At 46.3% G+C, this 18,043-nt stretch overlaps 1 protein-coding gene across 5 annotated transcripts in view; it reads left to right on the top strand.

The window, feature by feature from the left end:
* CUEDC1 (CUE domain containing 1) overlaps nt 1-18,043 on the top strand; it is a 1,101,926-nt gene that overhangs the window by 753,779 nt on the left and 330,104 nt on the right. The gene's annotated exons all lie outside the window — the stretch shown is intronic.

The following is an 18,043-nucleotide window of genomic DNA, read 5'->3' as shown; positions in this document are numbered from 1 at the left end:
GTTGAATACCCCGTGCACACAACTCCTCAAAGTGTCTGCCTTCTCTGATGCGCAGTTTACCTCACCCGGGCACCCAGACATTAGAGGCCGAGTAGGCACAGAGATCTCAGAGGTCTGGGCAGGCAGAGCGCAAGCAGATGAGCAGGGTGGCTGAAGCAGGCAGCAGAGAGGGCAGATGAAGGAGCAGGCAGAGTGCTGAGCAGGCAGGGAGCCCACGCGGAAGAGTAGGGTTGATGGATCAGGCAGCAGGGAGGACAGAAGCCTGAACAGGCAGAGTCCAATTTCATGGTTTTGTTTATTTTTGATAAAAACACCCTGTATGAACGTTGTAACATCATACTTTGTCAATTAGCCAGGATATAGAGTCATGCAGGGATGTTTATAGTATGAGCTGGGGTTTCGTTTCCTGGTATATAGGAATTTCAGTGCAAATAGTTTTTGTCCTAAGAGGTAGGAGGTTTCTCAATTTATGATTAAGCCAGTGGTGAGCACATTTCAAGGGAGAATTTCTAAGCAAGAAAAACTGGTTGATGATATTAATGAATCTTATATTGCCTAGTGGCCCCAAGAAGCATGGACTGCCATTACCAATGATGGATGGTGTGTCTGTCATTACCAATAATGGGTAGTCTGTTTACCATTACCAATGGTTGATAGCGTGTCTTCCATTGTCACTGTTTGATAGTGTGTCTGCCATTGCCAGCGGTTGGTAGTGTGTCTGCCATTATCGTTGGTTGATAGTGTGTCTGCCATTACCATTAGTTGACAGCGTGTCTGCCATTACCTTTGGTTGATAGAGTGTTTGCCATTACCGTTGGTTGACAGCGTGTCTGCCATTACCGTTGGGTGACAGCGTGTCTGCCATTACCTTTGGTTGATAGCGTGTCTGCCATTACCGTTGGTTGACAGCGTGTCTGCCATTACCGTTGGTTGACAGCGTGTCTGCCATTACCGTTGGTTGACAGAGTGTCTGCCATTACCGTTGGTTGACAGCGTGTCTGCTTTTACCGTTGGTTGACAGCGTGTCTGCCATTACCGTTGGTTGACAGCGTGTCTGCCATTACCTTTGGTTGACAGAGTGTCTGCCATTACCGTTGGTTGACAGCGTGTCTGCCATTACCTTTGGTTGACAGAGTGTCTGCCATCACTGTTGGTTGACAGCGTGTCTGCCATTAACGTTGGTTGACAACGTGTCTGCCATTACCTTTGGTTGACAGCGTGTCTGCATTACCGTTGGTTGACAGCGTGTCTGCATTACCGTTGGTTGACAGCGTGTCTGCCATTACCTTTGGTTGACAGAGTGTCTGCCATTACCGTTGGTTGACAGCGTGTCTGCCATTACCGTTGGTTGACAGCGTGTCTGCCATTATCTTTGGTTAACAGCGTGTCTGCCATTACCTTTGGTCGACAGCATGTCTGCCATTACCGTTGGTTGACAGCGTGTCTGTCATTACCTTTGGTTGACAGAGTGTCTGCCATTATCGTTGGTTGACAGCGTGTCTGCCATTACCGTTGGTTGACAATGTGTCTGCCACTACCTTTGGTTGACAGCATGTCTGCCATTACCTTTGGTTGACAGCGTGTCTGCCAGTACCTTTGGTTGATAGAGTGTCTGCCATTTCCGTTGGTTGACAGCGTGTCTGCCATTACCGTTGGTTGACAGCGTGTCTGCCATTACCGTTGGTTGACAGCGTGTCTGCCATTACCTTTGGTTGATAGCATGTCTGCCATTACCGTTGGTTGATAGCGGGTCTGCCATTTCCAACAGTGGGCAGTGTGCCTGCTATAAGCAATGATTTCCAGTGTGTCTGCTGACTGTGTGGTGGAAGTCTGTTTACCACAATAGCGTTGGTTAACAGCTTGTCTGCCATTACCTTTGGTTGACAGCATGCCTGCCATTACCGTTGGTTGACAGAGTGTCTGCCATTACCGTTGGTTGACAGTGTGTCTGCCATTACCGTTGGTTGACAGCGTGTCTGCCATTACCGTTGGTTGACAGCGTGTCTGCCATTACCGTTGGTTGACAGCATGTCTGCCACTACCTTTGGTTGACAGCGTGTCTGCTATTACCTTTGGTCGATAGCGTGTCTGCCATTACCTTTGGTTGACAGTGTGTCTGCCATTACCCTTGGTTGACAGAGTGTCTGCCATTACCGTTGGTTGACAGCGTGTTTGCCATTACCGTTGGTTGACAGTGTGTCTGCCATTACCGTTGGTTGACAGTGTGTCTGCCATTACCTTTGGTCGATAGCGTGTCTGCCATTACCATTGGTTGATAGCGTGTCTGCCATTTCCAACAGTGGGCAGTGTGCCTGCTATAAGCAATGATTTCTAGTGTGTCTGCTGACAGTGTGGTGGAAGTCTATTTACCACAGTAGCAGGGAGACCCCGATTCCTAGGGTTGGAGCTGGGCCTGAAGACGAAGTTGCTGTCTGGAAGATTTCCAGCGACTGTCATGTTTGAGATTTCCGCTGGAAGGGAAGGTGTTTGATGATGCTGTCATGGGAAGCTCATTTGGATAAAGTGTTTTTTTTTTGTGAAAATCTTTTTATTGATTTTTAGAAAACAACCATAAACGTGGTACACATGTTGTCATATACATACAGCTATTTCAATGTGTCATAAACATACATTTAGTGTTCGTCTTGCAAATCAATTATTTCCTGTTACATTGTTCAACGTTGTTATATCAGAGCAAACCAGTCAGATAAATTACACACCCATTACAAAAGAAATGAAACAATAGAAACCCAGGGACTAGAACAGGTCATATTGAGGAAAGGGTAGGTGGGCAAGGGGGCACCTCCACCACAACCCAACAGGTCAACCACTAGTGAGGCAGCTAGCACCCAAACCCTCCCTCAGGTCTAGTCCAGCTGGTGTAACCAACTCCTGATAGTCCACATTGACATTTAATAGTTCCTGCTCTCGAACAGGCTTACTCCGCCCCGGAAGGACTGCTCGGAGAGTGGGACAATAGATAACATTGCAGTGGTACCCAAATATCGTGGGGGCCTTGATGTAGGTGGCAGAAGTTCCGCATAGATCGTCTGCTGTTCCTGACAATATATTAGATCATGAAGCCACAGCTTAAACTTGGGTGCTCTCCCTCTTCCCCAGTGGCATGCCACTCCCCTTTTAGCTTGAAGCAACGCCAAGGCCACAAATTTACGATGTTCCGCCCTTAGCCGCTCCACTTACCCCAAATAAAGCCATCAGTGGGGACATGTCAATCCGGGCATTAATCATAGTGGACAGAGCCTGAAAAATCTGCGCCGAATACTTATATATCTCCGGACAGCCTCATGCCAAGTGCAGGAAGTCAGCGCCTTCAACATGACACCTATCACACGAGTCGGTATCCCTCAATTTGTATCTATACATTCTGGCTGGGCTGCCTATGAGGCAAAGAACATCTTTCAAAATGCTGTGCATCGCTCATAAAACTTTGCATAATACTGGTCCTTACATCCTGCGGAACAGAATCAAGCTCTATGCCCCAGTTCGGAACTTACGTTCACAAGCCACAGCTAAAGCAGTCACCACACGAATAAAATTATCCAGGATGGGTGGACGTGCCTTTTTGCACCTTGCCGCTAAGTGTTGGAATGACTTGCCTATCGATCTACGATGTACTGATTGTTACCTCACTTTCAGAAAAAAACTAAAAACTGCATTATTCCCTAAATAGAATGATAGTAGTGCCTGGAAATTTGCTTATGGTTTACTGTTCAATTTTAGCGCCGTGATATCCTTGTTGGATGAGTGTCACGCTTTAGAAGTACATATAACAATAACAATAACAATAATACAGTCTTTGTAGGAATTTATAGTGGATAATCCTAAACCTACTGCTAGCTGAAATTCGCTCAGTCTGCAGCTAGCAGAATTCCCACTGTTTATCCGTCAGAGTTATACCCAGTTCGAGGTCCCACCTTTCCCTTGCCTTTGCAGGTTGCTCAATCTTCTGTGTGTGTACTGCTTTGTATAGTATTGACACCAGCCGTTTAGCCTTCTCATTCCGAAGTGTCAGCTGTAGCGGTGTAAAAGTCGGTGGCTCTGAAGGGAAATCAGGAGTAATAGAGCGAATTCCCTGCCGCTGGCGAATGTATAGGAAGGTTTCTAGGGGTGTCTGTGTTATATTCTGGAACACGTGTGCCACTGTGCGGAATAACCCCTCTTGATACATGTCCCCCCAGTTGTGTATCCTAGTGCGATCTTTAAACTTGTGGAAAAGTGTCTCCTGAAGAAGAGGCATGGCGGGATGATATACCAGCGGTAACAATGGCGAGTAAAGCATAGGCGCATCCAACATCTTACTCACATGTGCCCAGGCCACCACCGTGCAACTCACTGTGGTCGGCGTCTTATCCCGCGTGGGGGTCGGAATGTACACCGCCGCCTCAATGGGGAAGGGAAGAGTGAGCCAATGCTCCGCCGCCACCTGGGGCATATAACGTGGTTGATGCACTCAAAAATGGGCATAATGCGCATGTGCGCTGTAATAGTTGAATTCAAAATTAGGTACACCAAATCCACCCTGAGAATAGGGCCTCGTCAATACATCCCACCGTAATCTTGCGGTTTTACCCCCCCCACACTAATCGCGTCATTTCTGACCGCAACTGTTTAAAAAAGAATGACCCCGGGTGAAAGGGTATATTAAGAAACATATACAATAGTTGAAATAATATAACCATCTTTACCAAAGACACACGCCCGCCATGGAGAGAGGAGGGTAATCCATTTTGATATATTATCCGCAATTCGAACCATAGCGGTCCCGTAATTAAGACGCATCAATTCATCTCTATCCCTCGTCACACGGATGCCTAAATATTTCAGTTCATCCTCGCACCATCCCATCGGATAGTCCAATGGAAAGCGACTCATTGCATCAGTAAGGGGAAAGATACTGGACTTACCCCAGTTTATCTGGACCCCTGAAAGCAATCCAAACACTATAAATTCTCGAAGGATAATATTTAAGTTCTGTTGGGGGTTTCGTATGTAGAGTGTAATGTCGTCCGCATAGAGGGAAACCAATATCTGCCTCATGTTGCATTGCAATGCTCTGTCACGGTGGTGCTGACGCAATTTAGCCACCAGTGGTTCCACCGCGATCGCGAACAACAGGGGAGACAGGGGGCAACCCTGCCTCGTACCTCTCGTTATTGAATAACCCTCAGAAGTTTTGCCATTAATCACTATTCTAGCTGTAGGTGAGCAATACAACAAACGTATCCAGGAAAGGAAAAGGGTGGGAATCCCATTCGGGACATCACACCAAATAAATAGTCCCACTCAATGGAGTCTAAAGCCTTTGTGGCATCCAGAAAAACTGCTGCCAAAGGTAACTCCGAAGAAACGTTATTCAATATTGTGAATAGGGTCCGCAAGTTATGGGATGTTGCATGCCCGGGCACAAATCCCGACTGGTCAGGCAGTATTAAATGTTCCATGAGTAGACTGAGACGATTAGCTATGAGCTTAGCTAATATTTTAACATCACAATTGAGCAGTGACAGGGGCCTATACGAATCACAGTGGTGCGGTGTTTTCCCTGGTTTTAATAGGGAGACGATGATCGCCTCTCTCATGGAAGGGGGAAGACGCCCTACCTCCAGTGCATCCTCATAGACCTCACACAGTATAGGTTTTATAAAACTCGACTGGGATACCATCCGACCCCGTGGGCTTACCCAACTGCTTATGCATGATGGCTTCCCTGACCTCGTCAAGCTCGAACGGGGCACACACAAATGTCCGCTGTGTATCGTTCAACCACCCCAGCGATATATCGTCCAAATATGCATCTAGGTTCAATTTTCCCATCCTAGTGGTTGTATACAATGCTGTGTAGTGCTCAGTGAAGGCATTAAGTATGGTCACAGTGTACATATATACAATGCCGTCCAACCCTTCCAATTCTAGGATTACATTAGAGCCTCATGACCTCCGAATCGTCTCTGCCAGTGCCTTCGCAGGCCTCTCCCCCTCGCCATAGCGGCGGGCCCTCCAATACTTCCCTCAAAATCTCGCCTCTCTGCGAGCCTCATACATGTAGGCTGTGAGTTTCGATCTAAACTGAGATTGTGTTATGCCATCCGGCCTAGTAACTAATCTGCTCTCCAATGACTTAAGCTCGGTCTCAAGTGTACGTAACGTGTTCAAAATATCTTTAAGCATCCCAGCACCCTTTGCTATGCAAAAGCCTTGTAACGGCACTTTGAAAGCTTCCCAGATAATTTCTATGCTATCTACCGAATCCTTATTACGTATGAAAAAATCTTTGATCTCCACTCTGAGCTCCTCCTGAAACACAGTGTCTAGTAGTATGGTAGGTTGCAACCTCCAGCTGCTTCTGGGAGGACCATAATCTGTGGAGGACAATGTAAGCCATACCGGTGCATGATCCGAGTAAGTCCTGGCTAAGTGTTGCACTTGTAAAATCGCCGGACACAGCCCGACACTCAAGAAAATATAGTCCAGTCTCGCCCATGTCGCCGCCTGCGCAGTAAAGTGGGTACCCTCTAGGTCGTTAGGGTGCAAGTGTCTCCACGCATCTATCAGAATGTGGTCCGTGAGTGTGGAATGCAGCATGGCACAGGCTTTTGTGTAATGATGGCGAGCTGGTTGGGACCTATCAATATCCGGACTCCGCGCAATGTTAAAGTCACCTCCCCACACAATATGGTTGGACCCAATGTCCACAATCTATGCCCATAGTTCTGTAAAGTAGTGGGGGCCGTCCACATTAGGACCATAACAGCAGGCCAGGGTAACAGAATCAGACCCCAACCTCCCCCAAGTCAGGCAATATCTCCCCTGGGCAACCCACGTGGCTCCTGCTAGTGTGAACGGAGTGCCCCTCTTAACCAGAATCGCCACACCTCTCGCATAGGAAGAGAAAGAAGAAAAGATCCTGTGTGCCGCCCATTTACAAGCAAATGTGATGTTACGTCTTGGGTTGAAGTGTGTCTCCTGCAGCATTGCTACGTATACCTGGTGTCTGTCAAGATAGGATAGTATTTGGCGTCTCTTACGCGGGTCACGCAGCCCCCGTACGTTCCATGTAATTATGTTTAGTTTAGTGCTATCAATGAGGGTCATGAGCTAGGCCTTGTACATCTCTACAGTGCTCCATCGGATAGCATTGCCGCTGTTCCAGATCTACCACCTTTAGTCGCTCAACAACTGCGGCTCCAGTACAACAAGGACATTTCAAAGTAATATTAATCTTTGTGTACGACCATACAGTAAATCCCTTAGATGTGCTTATTGACAACCACATGTACCAAATAACCCCCTCGAACAAACCCCCCACAGACCTACGTCTATTCAACAAGAACTGCAAATTCCCTCCCCCCACACACTGAAGCAACCCAATCTTGCCAGAATCCCACGTCCACCCTCCCACCCTGCCTCCAAATTGGAACCCCACTTCCGTTACCCTCCCCTCATAGTTCAAAACTTGTACTTCCATGGGGTAATACCCATAGGGGGACCTTCTAGACAGCTACGCAGTCTCCTCGCTCCCCTTAAGTTCTCCTCCGACGGCGCTGCCGGCCCTATCATGAGGAGGGGGAGCATGCCTTGAACCACAAAAACATGTAAACAATTGAGCCATACTGGAAGGATCTCACCTCGCATCAGCTAGATTGTCCGACCGAGCCTACCAATCCGTAATAGTTCTCTTGGATGTGTGCAGATTACTTTGCTGGAGTCAGTCATTCCAGATCCTCATTTTCATTCATGTCACCATTCCGCTGCGAGGCCTCCAGTCACACTCCACCCCGGTTTGCTCGTTTCAATGTTCAGAGGAAGTCTTCGACTTGCTGGGGAGACGTGAAGAATCGCTGCTTCCCTTGGTGCGTCACTCTGAGTTTTGCTGGGTAGAGGAGTGCGTAATCAATTTGCTCCGATCGCAACTTCCGCTTGACTTCCACAAGCACTGCGGCGCTCTTCTTGCACGATAGGTGTGAAGTCTGGATATATGGAAAAGGTGTTACCATCATATGTCAACTTCTGCTTGTTTCTCGCAGCTCTGAGGGCTACATCCCGGTCTCTATACTTAAGTAATCGTGCAATTATAGGTCGTGGGGGGCTTCCCGGCACCGGATGTGGACCGAGGGTTCTGTGTGCCCTTTCCACTATGAACTGCGAGGAAAAGGCGTCTTTGCCTATGGACTCCAGCAGTAGTTTTTCTATATAGTCCTCCATTCTACCAGTATTTGTCGATTCTGGTATGCCTATGACGCGTATGTTGTTGCGCCGACTGCGCGCTTCCAAGTCCTCGTTTTTTGTGGCTATGACGGGTAGCAGTTTATCTATTCTCGTAAGTTGCACTCTATGGGTTGCAGTGACGTCATCTGATTCTGATATGTGTCCTACCGCCTCCTTAATGCAGTCTTCGTGGCCATCTAGCTTATGTGCAATGGCATCCATCCTAGAGGACATCCGGTCCACCTTGTCCACCACTGTTGCAAATCCTTGCCGCATCTCTTGTAGTATATTGGCCATGTCCAAGGCCTGTGAATTGGCTCCCCCTCCAGTGCGCTCAGCCAAGTCCTGCTCCTGGTCATCAGCAGTAGATTTGCTTCCCTTTTTGCAGCTTCGAAATTTAGTTTTGGTTGACGAGTGTCGGGCTTCCCCATATTTCAGCAGGAGTGCGACGCCTTCTGCGTATGTATCAGGAGTAATCAAGGCAACCACCAGTCTAGGGTGAAGTGTGAGGGCCAGCCCGAGTCACCACGTGGCCCTTTCGTCGTCAGCAGCTGATCCTGCCCCGTACTCTTGTCGCGTCAGCTTGCTCTGTCCAGTGCTTCTCAGCTGCTCTGACCTCACTGGGTCAGCTACTTGCCCAAGACTGTGTCCCGCTGAAGCATCACCTCATAATCGCCAGCTGCCTTCTCCACCAATGTATGGCGATTCACGGAGCTACTTGAGCCCCTTCCAAAGCCCTGTAGGGCACAACGGCAGCAGGTTGCTAAGTCCGTAAAACCGCAGCAGCATGCGACATCCAGCACCCACAATATGGTGAGGGGAGTACAAGTGGCGGCCCGGCAGTCACAGACCCCGTCAAACCACCGCCCAATGCTCTGCCGCTCCAAGGGGGTTTATCGCGCCTGTCGCAGGTCGCTTCAGGTGCTCCGCACCGGCCAGTAAGGGTCTCACTCCTCTTGCACTCTCGTCTCAGCCGGCTATCCACGCACTGCCACTGCCCATCTCCCCTCTCGCCACGGGCATCACACAGACTGTTCCATACCGTAACCGAGGCGTGTAGGGGAAGAACACTGCTCAGTATCTTCGCGAAGCCTGTCTCCACACCTCAGAACGGCTCTCCTGCCAAAGGCGCTTTCCCCGCAGCCGCCGTGGTATGTCCGGCCTCCTCAGTATATTTATTATCCTGCACCGGTGTTCACTAGATCTTCACAGTGGGGGGGGGGGGCACGCGCCAATCCTCCACCGCTGCGCAATGTGGGCTCCCCACAAATTCAGCTACACAGTCCTCGCCGCCTCCGTCAGTATGTCCGCATCCATCAATCACATCGCAACACCATTATGGCTCTCAGCGAAGTCTCTCGGGCAGTGGCCTCATGGAAACCTGCGCCGCCACCCCCAGCAATACTATCTCCATAAATGCCTCCTTGGCGTCATGTTGCACGGGCAGTCCGCCTCTGCGCCGTGACTCGGTCGTTAGCGATAACACTAACTCACTGTGTTGTTGCCGGACGCGCGGCCTGGTTGCCTTGTGGTAATCCCCGACCTTTCCCAGCCACTGCAGCCGAGTCACAGCTCCATGCAGGTCAGGCGGGCGGCGCGGCTCAGATTTCAGGAGCCCGCTGCTCTGGTTGTCCGCCGCCGATCCTTCCGCACTTCACTCCACTTGTAGCCGCAGGGTAGCGCCACCGATCTCTCAACAATTTAGCCCAATTAGCGCCCAATTGTTCAGGATAAGTGGAGGATATCAGTTCCAGGAAGCAGGAGCCTCACATCAGTGTGGCCATGCTGCTTGCGCGCTCTCTAGCGCCCCCCTCATTGGGGTAAAGTGTGGATTTTTTTGTTAGGGCTCATTTACCTTTGCTAAGAAAATGTAAGTGATGTCCAAGATGGTTGTTGTGGCCTCAGGATGCATTAATGGTGTATTTTCTACTGAGGCCATTGTCAATGGTGATTAACATCTGAAGGATGAAAGGCTTAGATGGCCATGCTGGGATTCCAGGGCGATCTGCTGATTCCAGCTATCAGCAGTGAGGGCTTAACTTATTTCCCTTTTTTTAAAATCATTGTTATCTGTAGCCTCTGCTTTGACTTAAAGAGCACGCTTTAGTGCCCTGACTTCAGAATCCGTTAGAGTCTTTGAACTACCAGCCACCAAGAACCCTTTTTGTATGCGTGTAGTTGACTTAGAAACCTGTGAAGGTGGGCAAAAAATAGTCACTACGAAACACTATTGTCAGGAAAGCACGGCCAACAGGGTGGCTACTGATGTGGCGCTTTCTGTACTGGATGGATGCAGTTGCTGCTTGTTCCAGCAGTCTCTCTCATCTCACCTGGTGGTACCACACGTCCTCCTCATATTTTGAAAGCCCTTGTGTAGCAAACACACCATGGACCATCTGTTTCTATTGGACAGAAACCATTGAGTGGTGATGCGCTAGCACCTTTTTGGTTGGTACTATCACTTCGTCTGCTTTATCTTCCTTGCAGTTTTCACAGTCATTAGGCTGGTGGACAGCCGGAAAACTGTCACTTTTGAAAAGTTCAATATTATGGAAATGTTCATGTGTATGTTTGTTTAATTTCCAGCTGTTGTTTGGGATTGGTCTGTGTGGAATCCTTGTACACGCATTAGTCTGGTCCTCCTATGACTACTGCCTCCATAGTGTATGATCTTCAGCCTGTTTTTGGTTTCCGCGCCATTGTTCAATTAGGTAGACTAGTATTCTTGGAACATCCCATATTCACGAGAACATCAGAATACATCGGCTCTGCATGCAGCCATTGGACCTCGATGGAGCGAGTCGATGAGACGAGGTCCATGTGCCATCACGGGCTCAGCCTAGACTTGTCCAATTGAGATCCATGGTTCAGTGCGCAAACTGGGCTTTTGGCTTCTTCTCACATATTGACCCCACCAGTTGATCCAACTCACAGTAGGGCTTTGGTTCTCATGCACTGGATGATCGTCCTCCTCCAAGCCTCACAGACGCATTGCCTTTAATCCCACCTGTCTGCTCGCCATTTCACTACTGAAGCGTGAAGGAGAGCGCTGTCTAAATATGTGAATTTTACCTGTCTCCAGAAAAAAATGTATTTAGCAATTTTACCACTCTCTCCTTTTCTCATGAAGGCAAAATGTTCCAGTAGAGTTGCAGTCACTTCAGCAGGGTCTCTTATCTGGCAGTCGAGTGCTCATAAAATTCCTTTGGCACATGATTGCAAAGTCCCTATCTCTATCTTCACGTCACTGGCTCAGATCTGGCAGGAGTCATCACTTTGCACGGGCCAATTTTCTTCTTCTTACTTTCATTTTTATGTTGAGCCTGCAGCAGCGCACATGCCCTGCACTGGCGAGACTTTTAGTAAGGGGCTTTGAAAAGCTCACCAGAGGCTCGTGCGTGTGTGGCCTATTGCTTGCCGTTACCCACACATGCGCCATATGTTTTGAATTATCGTGCCCAGACACAGGTGCGATAATTCAAAACATATGGTCTGGTGCTCGCTCTTGCGCGCGCGCCACTCACTCCATCATCATGGCTCATTAAGCGCATGGCTCGCGGGCACTCTTATAGCGCGCGCACATGGGCTGCACGCCACTGCTCCTGCTAGTTTATAAGAATAAAGAGTGACCCGTTCAGTTTCTATGTGGTTGAACCGAAGTCTGTGCTCTTTACATGCTGTTTTAATTTAGCATCTCCTAACCTTCATGCTTCCGTCCTCCTCAATCATTTTCTGTCCACTCGCCATGTTGGGAGAGATGGCTCCATTTCATTTTTACCTCTGCCACTGCAACCTTCACATATGTTTTGGAATTGTTAATGAAGCAGCCTAAATATGCAAAGGGAACCCATGGTAATTAATTAATGTCTAAATAAAATAGTTTCCCTCGAATACAGCAGTCTTCAAGCACAACAAATCCATGTTCTATACTCGAACAATGGTGAAAGCTGCAGCGCTGGAAGACTTAATGGCCTGCTTTTCTTGTACGATTTAAGTGCAGAACTTTTCGTTTACATTTTGAGGATGGTATGGTGAGTGACTAGAATGCCTTGCCAAAACACCTGCATAGACACTGCTCATAAATGGATAAACATATTCAAGCAACAGTCTCCTCAAGTGTCCCTTCTGTCGCTCTTCTCCATTGAGGAGCAGAACATGTGGTGCATTTGGACCAGTCAACGCATGTGCTGTGTTTACTTACTTATTGCCTTTTTTAGAAACTTCTGAATGTGGGTTGAATGGGAGTATTTTTCAGTTTTTTCACTTATTTGTCCTACAGACACCACCCCAGACATTAGCTCAGAAATCTGAATAGCAAGTGTAGCATTTGGGATTTTCCTTTTTAAATATTCAGGTTTTTTTTAATCATATATTAAGGATGCATGCAAGGGCAAAAAAAAAAGAAATAGCTCACCTAGCACATGTCAAACATAACTTTTGTTACAAGTCCACTATTCACAGATTAAAAGGGTACGATGGGGAGTGGTACATGCATCATAAGAACAAGCCTTCCTCTGCCATTTCTGATGTGAGATTCATCACCTTCATACTCTTCAGGCGCCAGACTGGATAATCTCTCTCTCTCTCTTTCTCTCTCTCTCTAAATCTCTCTAAATCACTCTCTCTTTAAATCTATTTTTCTCTCTCTCTCTAAATCTCTGTCTCTCTCTCTCTCTCTCTAAATCAATCTCTAAATCTCTCTCTCTCTCTCTCTCTCTCTGAACCTCTGTAAAACTCTCTCTCTAAATCTATCTCTCTCTCTCTCTAAATCTCTCCCTAAATCTCTCTTGCTCTAAATCTCTATCTCTCTCTCTCTCTCTCTCTCTCTCCCTCTCTCTCTCTCTCTCTCTAAATCTCTCTCTCTCTCTCTAAATCTCTTGTTCACTATAAATCTCTATCCCTAAATCTCTCTCTAAATCTCTCTCTCTCTATCTATCTCTCTCTCTCTCTATATATATATATATATCTCTCTAAAGCTCTCGCTCTCTAAATCGCTCTCTCTCTCTCCCCCCCCCTCAGCTCCCCCCTCTTCTCAATCTTTCCTCCCCCTGTCGGCATTTTCTCGCTTTCAAACTCATCCAGAATCTTACATTATTTTTCAACTAGCACTTTGAAACCCGCAAGTCCTCTCCCAATCTCTCTCTCTCTCTCTAAATCTCTCAATCTTTCTCAATCTCTCTCTCTAAATCTCTCTCTAAATCTCTTGCTCTCTCTCTCTAAATTGCTCTCTAAACCTCTCTCTCTCTAAATCTCTCTAAATCTCTTGCTCTCTCTCTAAATATCTCACTCTTTAAATGTCTCACTCTCTAAATCTCTCTCTCTCTAAATCTCTCTCTCTCTAAATCTCTCTCCAGACTCTCCTTGGGCTACAGAAGTTTATGTTCAGTTTTGGCATAGAATGAATAGCCACATGTGTAATGAGTGTACAGTGGGGGTTTAGCTTCCCTTGGCATAGCCATTAGATCTCGCCTTTGGGACCTTATAAGTGTTTAGTTATCCGGCACAATATCCTTGGTGCAACAACATCAACTGTTGCATGGCTAAACACTTATAAGGTCCCAAAGACGAGACCTATTGGCTATGCCAATGCTTGTTTTCTCTTAGTTACAGCATTAATATGTGGGGAAAATGCATAAGGACAATTTTCTCCCTGCGTCTAGGCCTCCTCAAAATCATTGCATATCCGGACTCTGCTTCTGTCTGAGTTTTTTGATTCTTGATTAAAATGTTTACTGAGACTTGGAATTAGCCTGATTTGTAATTGAAAGTAAAAGTTTGCAGGTCGAGCACTTTGGTGATAGAGATGAATTTGGAAAGAAAGATTTCAACTTGAAACACTCCCCTCACTGTTTATTGCGCCGTTTACTGCTACCTGGCTCACTGTCATCAGTACTTAGTCCAGTTGATGATGATACACATAACTATTACAAATGGGTGATGGATGTGTAATGAGTGCAAAGTGATATCTGATACCCTAGGGCAAGTTTGCATTGAATGATATGATGATGCTTTCCTGCCTGCAAGATTGCTTATGGTATCTGGTTTGCCAAATAGCTATGGGTTATATATAAGCTGAGTTGCTTATTTTCTGCTGTGACATGATAAAAAACACCTTACTGAGGATTGCAGTCAGCCTATTTTATTGATGTTGTCATTGCACCATTGTGAGACTCATATTGTAAGTTTCCTGGACTCTGCTGACCAGGACAAAAGATATATATATTTGCAGTTTATGTCCCAAACGTACAGGTAGCATACAAGACTGGACTACCCCCGTACAAGTTATCACCAGATCCACTGGGGGGGGGGGGGGGTTTGCTGGGGGTTATATTGCTTATGGTTTGGAATAATGGCTACACCTCAAATGTCAGCCTATTACAACATGGAGGTCTACTGTATGTCCATGGACTGAATGTCTATGTGGTGTGTGAGCCAGAGTCTCAGGTGCCACTTCTCAGCCACTTCTTACACTAATCATTGTCATAGACATCCTTCCTACTGTCTTCTGTGCTCCTCATCTATAAACTGTTATAATTCTGACAGCTCTCTTCTACCTCTGACATATCATCCCAGTCTCTGATAGAACATCCCAGATCTATCCTCAATTCTAAGCACTTTCAGATCACGTCAAGCTCTAGTACTTTCCTCTCTTTCTACAGCTGCGCAGAGGTGAGCACCGCTATATTAAGGAGATGAAAGAATGTGAGCACTGGCCGGACAGAATTCATCCTTGGAACTGAATAGCAAAACAGTGAAACCACTGATACGTTTCCACATCACATTGTTGTGTGCAGAATCGAGCCTGTGCTTTTAATTTTCACATTTTTTGTTTTTGACACACCAAAACGTTTGGCAGGTGCTTTCCAGTGAGAAAATAGCACTTGAATTGAAATTCTGAAGCGTGTACACCTTCAGCTATCTCACTGTAGGAGGGACATTCCCAGTCCCAATTTTGAGAAGTTGAAATGACTATTTATAATACATATCTTTTTTTATGGTTGGCCCTATGTTAGTACTTTTCATAAAAAACACACATCATTGGAGTCTTCAAAACCCCTTCTTCTTCCGAGCCTATGTCACACAAAAAAATCCCCCTTTTTAAACTCTGGCTGTTAGGATTTATGATGTTTAGAGCTGGGTTGGAACTGTCAGTCCCATACTGTCTACTGACAGTATGGGAACCTGCAACATCACACACACTTATAAGACTTCTATTGATATTATGAGGACCAGGAAGACACACCCCTGATCTGATTGGTTGCTTTCTGTCCTTAGCAACTGCACTGTCTGTGTGTGTAGAGAGAGAATATTTTTGTGTGTATAGGAGTGCATTCATCACACACACTGTCTGAAAAATAGGAATTATGAAGCCCTCTCCAAAATTTCACTCAGACAGCTGAGAGAGATCCCCTCAGTATGTAAGCACTGTAAACGTTATGAGGACCGGCTTTCCGGTCCTCATAGCGCACTGGTCCTCATAGCGTTGGTGTGCAAACATGTTCTGGTCCTCATAAATATAGATATACAAACACACACACACACACACACACACACACACACACACACACACACACACACACACACACACACACACACACACACACACACACACACACACACACACACACACACACACACACACACACACACACACACACACACACACACACACACACACACACACACACACACACACACACACACACACACACACACACACACACACACACACACACACACACACACACACACACACACACACACACACACACACACACACACACACACACACACACACACACACACACACACACACACACACACACACACACACACACACACACACACACACACACACACACACACACACACACACACACACACACACACACACACACACACACACACACACACACACACACACACACACACACACACACACACACACACACACACACACACACACACACACACACACACACACACACACACACACACACACACACACACACACACACACACACACACACACACACACACACACACACACACACACACACACACACACACACACACACACACACACACACACACACACACACACACACACACACACACACACACACACACACACACACACACACACACACACACACACCACCACCCCCCCCCCCCCACCCCACCCCACCCCACCCCCCCCCATACTTGAGCCAGCATTTTTCAGCCACTCATAAATAGGAAATGTAAAGAGACACAATCGTTTTGAAAAATGCAAAGAGAAAAGGAAGAATTAAGGCGGTGACCAACACGTTTACGTTTAAATTGTTACAAATATTGGAATACTTTGGAAATGTCTGGACCCCTACGAATGCTGCAATAACAATTTGAAGTGAACAGTTAATAGAGTGATTTTATTACCAAGAAATAGAGCTAGATTAGAAGGAAAAAATGAAGCAGCTGATAAGATAACCAGAAATATGAAAGACTAAACCAAATTGTGGTTCATCTTCTAGCAAACCAGGTGCCAGAGGTAACAACTAAAGAATAGTTGAGTTAAGCGGAAAATATTCTAAGTTTAGCTCGGTTGGTAGCAGCAGAACTTTTACGGACTCTGAATGGGAGAGAATGGTGGCTAACTGATAGCCTGTAGGAGCTGTATTGGCAAAACTATCCTTGCTAAGCCGATGGAGATATTTAAATGTGGTGCACAGTTAACTAGTGGTTCGAGGGAAGTCGATGCTCCCCCACCTGTGCAGATTGACTGGCTTTCTAATTTACACATAATGACCTTTAATTCATTTTTAGAAATATGCTAACCGTAGAAGGAGGAAGCTAAGTAATGAAGGAAATTGGTATTACACATTTCTGAGGAAAAAACCATGAGGGTAGTGGGGAGTTGAGACTTGCCCTCCAAAATATCTTTTTGGAGTTAAGATTGGCTACGTCTTGTAGCCCACGCACTTAAAACTATATAGTCTCTAAACACAGTGGCATTTGGTCAGCAAACATCCCTTTAGACTGATTCTTTAACTTGAATACATGTTCCTAAGGCTGGATGACTAAAATGAGAAAATGAGCCTTTAGAGCCAATATGACAAAAAACATTAGGACAGGTGCAAATTGGTTAAAACGTTTTTTTTCTTTATTCACCTTTTTCAGATGTTATGACATATATAGTTGTGAAAAACGAGAACTACCAGTGCAACGACCTGACTTCAAACAAAGAATAATACCTACAAATTGTAGCGTGGTCATATTTAGTCTCCATCAAGGAGAGCTAGTCCAATGTGTGTATAGTTATCCTGCCGAAAACAGGAGGAATTTGCCCAGAAGTTCTTCGACTTCCTCGCCCCTCTTCCCTACAGAGAGCCACTTCTTGGCCCATATTGTGGACTTCTGTCTTGGTAAGTTCAAGGCCGACAAATGGTGCCACGTCCTCCCTTTGGTCGAAGGCCTAGATTATGTTTTCTTTCTTGGCAAGTTAATGATGTATGTAGTGAAGATTCTGCATTGCATGCTCCTTCTCGCCCTGGGCTTATGAGAATGTTCATTGGAAAGCATATTTTAATTGTTCTACGTTTCCATCCAAATCGGATGGAGACCTCAACCTTGTAATTAACCTTTGTTCATACAAGTATAAGCCTAGATTACAAGGAATAGGAATTTCTCATGGCAAAACGTATAGCAACTCAGAAGTTTAAAAATCAAAAAAACAGAACACTGAAACAGTGTGCATAGGCGGAAGTTCATTTTGTCACATAAAATTACTAATTCCACATTTATTTCTTGCAGATTAATAAGAGACCGCATTTCTCAT

This window comes from Lissotriton helveticus, chromosome 3_1 (assembly GCF_964261635.1).
Source record: "Lissotriton helveticus chromosome 3_1, aLisHel1.1, whole genome shotgun sequence".
Classification (NCBI taxonomy): domain Eukaryota; kingdom Metazoa; phylum Chordata; class Amphibia; order Caudata; family Salamandridae; genus Lissotriton; species Lissotriton helveticus.
This window is presented reverse-complemented; position numbering and strand designations above follow the sequence as displayed.